Source organism: Ruditapes philippinarum, unplaced genomic scaffold (assembly GCF_026571515.1).
Source record: "Ruditapes philippinarum isolate M1 unplaced genomic scaffold, ASM2657151v2 ctg8050_1_1_1_1, whole genome shotgun sequence".
NCBI lineage: Eukaryota > Metazoa > Mollusca > Bivalvia > Venerida > Veneridae > Ruditapes > Ruditapes philippinarum.
In genome coordinates, this window is record NW_026853747.1 from 1 (window position 1) to 6,152 (window position 6,152).

Consider the following 6,152-nt stretch of genomic DNA (forward strand, 5'->3'; position numbering starts at 1 on the left):
AGCATATAATTATGTTCTCATATACTTATCATAAAACACCCCCAGGTCAAAGCTGCATGAAGGGGTGGGGGTATTTAAGTCATGCAGTTTCAGTTTTAGGTCAGTAGGTCAAAGGTAAAGGTCACTTTGATCTTTACCACTAAAAACATTCTCCTTGAGCTCTAAATGGCCACTGTTGATTCTGACAAAGCGATATGCGGGGGTATTCAAGCCATGATAATGGCAGTTCTAGTTGTACCAGATATCCCATTAGTGTTTAAATATTAAAATAATTTCTGATACAAGTGTTTACTCAAGGGTATCATGTTGGGGACAGGATCTAACCCCCAAGCATCTATGGTTTATCATATTAGGACATCCCTTTCTACAAAAACTTCTTCCTGTTCACATGAGTGGCTCTATACACAGGTTTAATCATAAAATTAAATCATGTAAAATGTTATTAAAAAAAACAAACAGCAGGGATCTCAGGAAGGTCAGAATTTCACGTGGCAGACTTTTTGGGCAAAAATATTCATGAGTCAAATCAGTTTGTTCTTGTGTTATTTTTCTACACGAATCATTTTCATGTTTTCAGATATTACTGTTTGGGAAGTCATTTAGAGTAGATTTTCAAGTTTAAATTGATAACTATTGTAAGGTTAGGCAATTATAAGCTTCTTGCTTAGTTAACATGATGATAAAGATAATTAAGTATTTCTAGCACCATGGATAATTACCATAATTATTGTTCCATTTTCAATTACATTTATTGAGGTGATAAACACATGTGTACATGCAGGGGTAAAAGTTACAGAAACTGAAAATACTGAAAGAAAAAGTTGGGGGCCAGGGGGCTGGCTAGGGGTTCAGGGGGCTGGAGGCCCTCAGAAGCTTTTGCAATTTAGTGAATTTAAAAGTTCAAAAAAAGGCTCAAATACATACTCAAGTGCTTTATTTATCTTCAGATGTAATTAATCTGATATGTTAAAATTTACACAAATTCACTGAGCAATACTATTTAAGCAATATATACACATTCCACATAACAAATTATGTTCATTCTTTTTACTATTTTCAAATTCATATCTTAAATTTAATCCTTTTCCATTGTCTTCCACTTGTTGATGCAGCACACTTTCAACTGACTTGACAATTTCTTCAGATGTGGAAACATTTTGAATTCTCAATCCTAAATGATCCATTACTACTTGACTAGTTTCATCATCAAAGTACTGAAAGATTATATTCAGTACTTTGTTATTGATTTTTGTTAGTTGCCTTATCCATATTCAAAGATATTAACTTATCTTTCACTTTTGACTTCACTCCATCCTTAACAGATTTGGCTACACCATGTGTTGTTATGTACATTGCACTGGTTGGAGAAAGAGTAGTTTTTTCAAGAGCAGGCTTGTCTTCAGCTAAACGTTTGGCAAGATGTTAGAGATCGCCTGCTATGAAAAATGGCAGTCAATGTTTACTAAGAAATGCAGTTGTGATTGCTCTCTTTGTTGGCAATGCGATCTTGCATACTTTCAATCTTTTTGTCCACAGCTTTTGATGAGCCTGGCAGTACCTGAAAAAGACAATTTTCAAATAAAAGATGTATGAAAACATATCAAATAAAATATCACACTCATGAATTGTCAATTTAGTTTGGAAACAAGGAGATAATCAAACTAAACAAGCAATTATCATAGTATTGCAAGCAATTCATAAGTCCCCTACCGGTAAGAACCCCAGCAACATTCTGATGGGCCATTGGCCATTCAATTTTACCAGTGAATGAATGACATGAATGAACTTTGAGTTCTAAGTTTGTCTATATCACAGTAATGTGTTAAGTTTCCCTGCCTAACCTTGTCATATTATTACAATGTGGGATTTTAAAGTAATCCTATAAGGAATGAAGAAGGTGGAGCGAAAAATACCAATTTCTCGAAAACAATCTAAGTTCAAAGGGGACATAATTCTGGAAATAGTCTTGCTAGAGTATTTAACCTTCTCAAAAATGTTAAGTGATAATAAGAAACATATATATGAAGTTTGAAGTAGATACATTAGGAAATAAAGAAGTTATTTAAAAAAGACAACTTTTTTTTCATAAAAAATTCTAAGTTCAAGGGAGGTAATACTGATAATTTTTGTGCTAGAGTTGTAAACCTTGTCACATATGATGTGGTTGATGACCAGAAACTTATATTTAAAGTTTGAAGTAAACAAAAATAAATAAAGAACTTATAGTGAAAAGGCTGAAAAATTTAAATCAGAAATCTTGAAATTAAGGCTATTTGTTGCCATAGCAACCAGAATTTTCAACATAGGAAGAAAAGAAAAAGATGTGCATAATCTCCAGACTGCCATCTACCCATATTTTAAGTTTCATAAAAATATGTTCAGTACTTTTTAAGTTATCACTGGATCCAGTTTCTGTGTTAAATTTGCCATATTTTCAGACTATTTGTTGCCATGATAGCAACCAGAATTTTCAACATAGGTAGAAAAAAAAGACGTGCATAATCTCCATACTGCCATCTGTCCATATATCAAGTTTCATAAAAATATTTTCAGTACTTTTTGCGTTATCGCGGGATCCAGTTTTGTGGACGGACGGACGGACAGACAGACAGACGGACGGAGGGTAAACCTAAAGTCCCCTCCGGTTAAACCGGTAGGGGGCTAAAAAAACATAGATAAAGAAAATCGTGTTCTAATCCTAAAAATATTAAGCTGGAAAAAAATTTCCAGACCTATTAAAAATTTGGGCATAGGTTCCCCTGCAAAAGGCCATTTTTTAATTCAACCCCCAACCCTTGCCCAGACCACATGAAAGTTGGGGTGAAGACAGAAGAAAAAGAGGGTAGGGTAATGTGCATTGTTTATTAACTACACAATGCACAACTAAACCTCTTTTCATTGCTTACTCTAGATAGTGGCTAAACTACACAGAGAAATGATCTTACTTGGTCTAAGATTCTTTTAGTGGTCCTCATCTTCAGCTCATCGTGATTAAGAAGCACCTTTTTTCTGATCGATTTGTCTAGTTGATCGTTTTGGAACAGACTTCACAAAAGCCCATGGCATTTGGTTTTTTCAACCAAGCATCCCATTTTTGGAAGGAAATTTTTTCAAAAAAAAATTTCCTTTCTATAGTATCGGTCTGCCTATATCAAAAAGAACGAACAACACCTAATTGCATTCTGTTTAAGCTCAATAGAAAATAAGTAGTTAATGCGACCAAGAAAGTAGTGCAGCAGAACTATATGTATACTTTCAAACGTGGATGACTTGAAGAAAAAGCTGATGTTCAAAAAACTTGAAATGATGATATTCAATGTTAGCTAACATCAATGGCACATAATCTTAAACGTGTACGAAAAAAAAAACATCAGTATTATTACGCATTAGGCCAAAGAAAAGTTTGTACCCATGTACCTATGTACAATAAATTGAATATAAATAAGGTGTAATTTTGTAGCAGAGATGCTGAAAAATTCACATGTAAGTCAACCGAAGGGAAATGAAAGTATTTATTGTATATATTAGCAATTTATTGAATAGCATTTTATGCCACCGCTGATTTTTTTTACGTCAATAACTCAAGAGGAAACAATGGATACAATATGTGGCCTTAAAAAAGCGTACTATTTTCGCAAAAAAATGGTTCGCAAACTTTCATAGAATCAAAGCGTTTGAAACAAAAATATTATTATATAAATAATAAAAAACAAGATAACAATACAAGTCTTTCAAAGGTATTCTGGAATTAACGGATGCAATTTGGTAAAACTTGGTTTTGACTAGTAGGGCACACCGCCATTACAAGTTCGGACCATCGACAGAATAACGTTCGTTTTTTTCAGATTTCTCCATCCAAGACATAGATTTGCTGAATGAATAACATCGCAAAGGTTTGTGGAAATGCTTTTATTTCTTTGTCAAAATCGTTTTGTGTTGCTCTGCAGATGTTAATTTGTTAGACAAACGAAATTAGGTCAAGGATTGTTTACATTATTGAATTTACAGGTAAACTCGGCCTATACCAACTCGGGACAGGTCAACTCGGTCCTCTATTAAAACCATATAGCCTATTAGGATATCATATAGATTGTTTAGTTAATAAAATATTGTTTGAAATTATCTTTAAGATAAATAATTATCTTAAGAAGAGATATCAAGACAATATACAATGTATGTTAAATATTAATCAATAAATAGAGTTTTTAGATTGAATTTTTGTGACAATGAATTTTATTGTATTTAATACTGTTTGTTTATTAATATGGCAAATGCTTGTTTAACGATATTTTTTACAAAAAAATCTGGAGTAGCATAAAATGCGTTTAAATTGTAAATTCTTTTCTTTCTCTACAATTTCACATACTTTTCAATATCCTTGAGTAGATGTCTGTTAGTGTGAAAATGTTAAACCATGACAGTTATGATGAAAACATATCAAAAGTAAGAAAAGTAATCATTATCAGTAATTATGTAATTATGGCCGAGTTGACCCGTGCTGAGTTGGAATAGGGCCGAGCTGTCTCGAGGCCAAATACGTTTAAGGGCCAATCTGACCCTGATTCGAATTTACAGTGTTGACTGTTGTGGAGGATTTGCTTTTTCATTTCTATTGTATATAGACTATCTTTTAAACATAGAAATAAGTTTATAATATGTTATATTCAATTGTTGTGTACAATTGATATTCGATAACTGTATAAAAATTTATCATGGCCCTCTTGATTTTATTTGGCGAGGTCCGAGGACAGGCACCTTTCGCACAGACTGCAATTTGCAGTTGGTATAGTAATTTTTAGTGTTTGATGATCAGAAGATTTTTTCCTTCTGAAAATCATGGACTTGAATAATTCAAATCTGTGTGAAAGCGCAAAGAGAAAGAGACTGAAAATTAATTTATTATTTCTATGGACAATATTGATGTAATAAATTTGTAATAAAACATGTGGGTCAATTTCCAGCATGATTGAATCATGACAAAGTATTTTTAATAATTTTATTTAACTTGTGGCTACTTGAAAATTTCATGCTGGATGTTTGCTTATCATTACATTTTGCATAAGAGCTCTATGATTGACATTAAAGTCCACGGGCCAATTCATTTCTGATATATCTATAATCTTTCCGATATCTTGTTATGATATAAATGACTGAACATCATTGTAGAATTATAAGGAAAAAATATATATCAGTGATTTTTTTACCTTTGCATCCTGAGTCCAGAACTCAATGAATTTGCTATGGATGCAAAGTTTCAAATAATGTGCATCTTTTGGATGCATACTTTTTCTAAGTAGGATCGAGTCCTGTCTGACAGAAATTTGGTATTAAAATTAATACCAAATAGTGTTCAACTTATGTCAATCATATTCTAGGTCCAGCTAAGATATAATAATGTGCTATACTATAGGTAAGCTTAAAAATATTAAGGAAAATGAAGTTTTGATTAATATCAAACTAAATTAATGGAAATAAACATATTAAATTTATTTGACAGTTTTGAATAATTTCAGTATCAGAAGCATTGTAAATTAATATAGAAATCAAATTCATTTTTTTCTTCATTCCATTGTTAATATACCTTTCATATCACTAAAGCAATATTAAGCCCTGTAACTTGGATTTTTCTGCTAAATTTTGGGACTCATAGATTTATAGCCCAGCGAGTACTAAGGACCCACACTGATGAGTTTGTAAAAAAATCACTGTATATATGTTTCATTCTTTGTAAAAATGTTAGAAGACTTGCAAGTTACCGAACTTTATCAAAATTGCATTTATTTATTATTGAAAAAATGCTGAACAGCTAGTCATCACAGTCTGTTTATAGGCTAGAAGTTGTTCAGTTTGCATTAGGCCAAAATTATTAATATATTGTGTTAGTCTGACGGCTTCCCATTGCTGTCATCAAACTTTAAGCCTTGTTCATAACTTTTTCAGATCTTGTGTATTGTCTTCATACTTGGCCACAACAACCCTTCAAATAGACCAGAACTTAAACTAAATAACTTGACCACCATATTAACATTCAAAGGTAAATGTCTAAATTTTCTTGAATTTTTGCTATTAGTGGCGTATGAATTTTGTTATTTTTGAATGGATTGGTCTTCAAACTCGTTGAACAACAAATCTTTCAGGATAGACCTTACTCA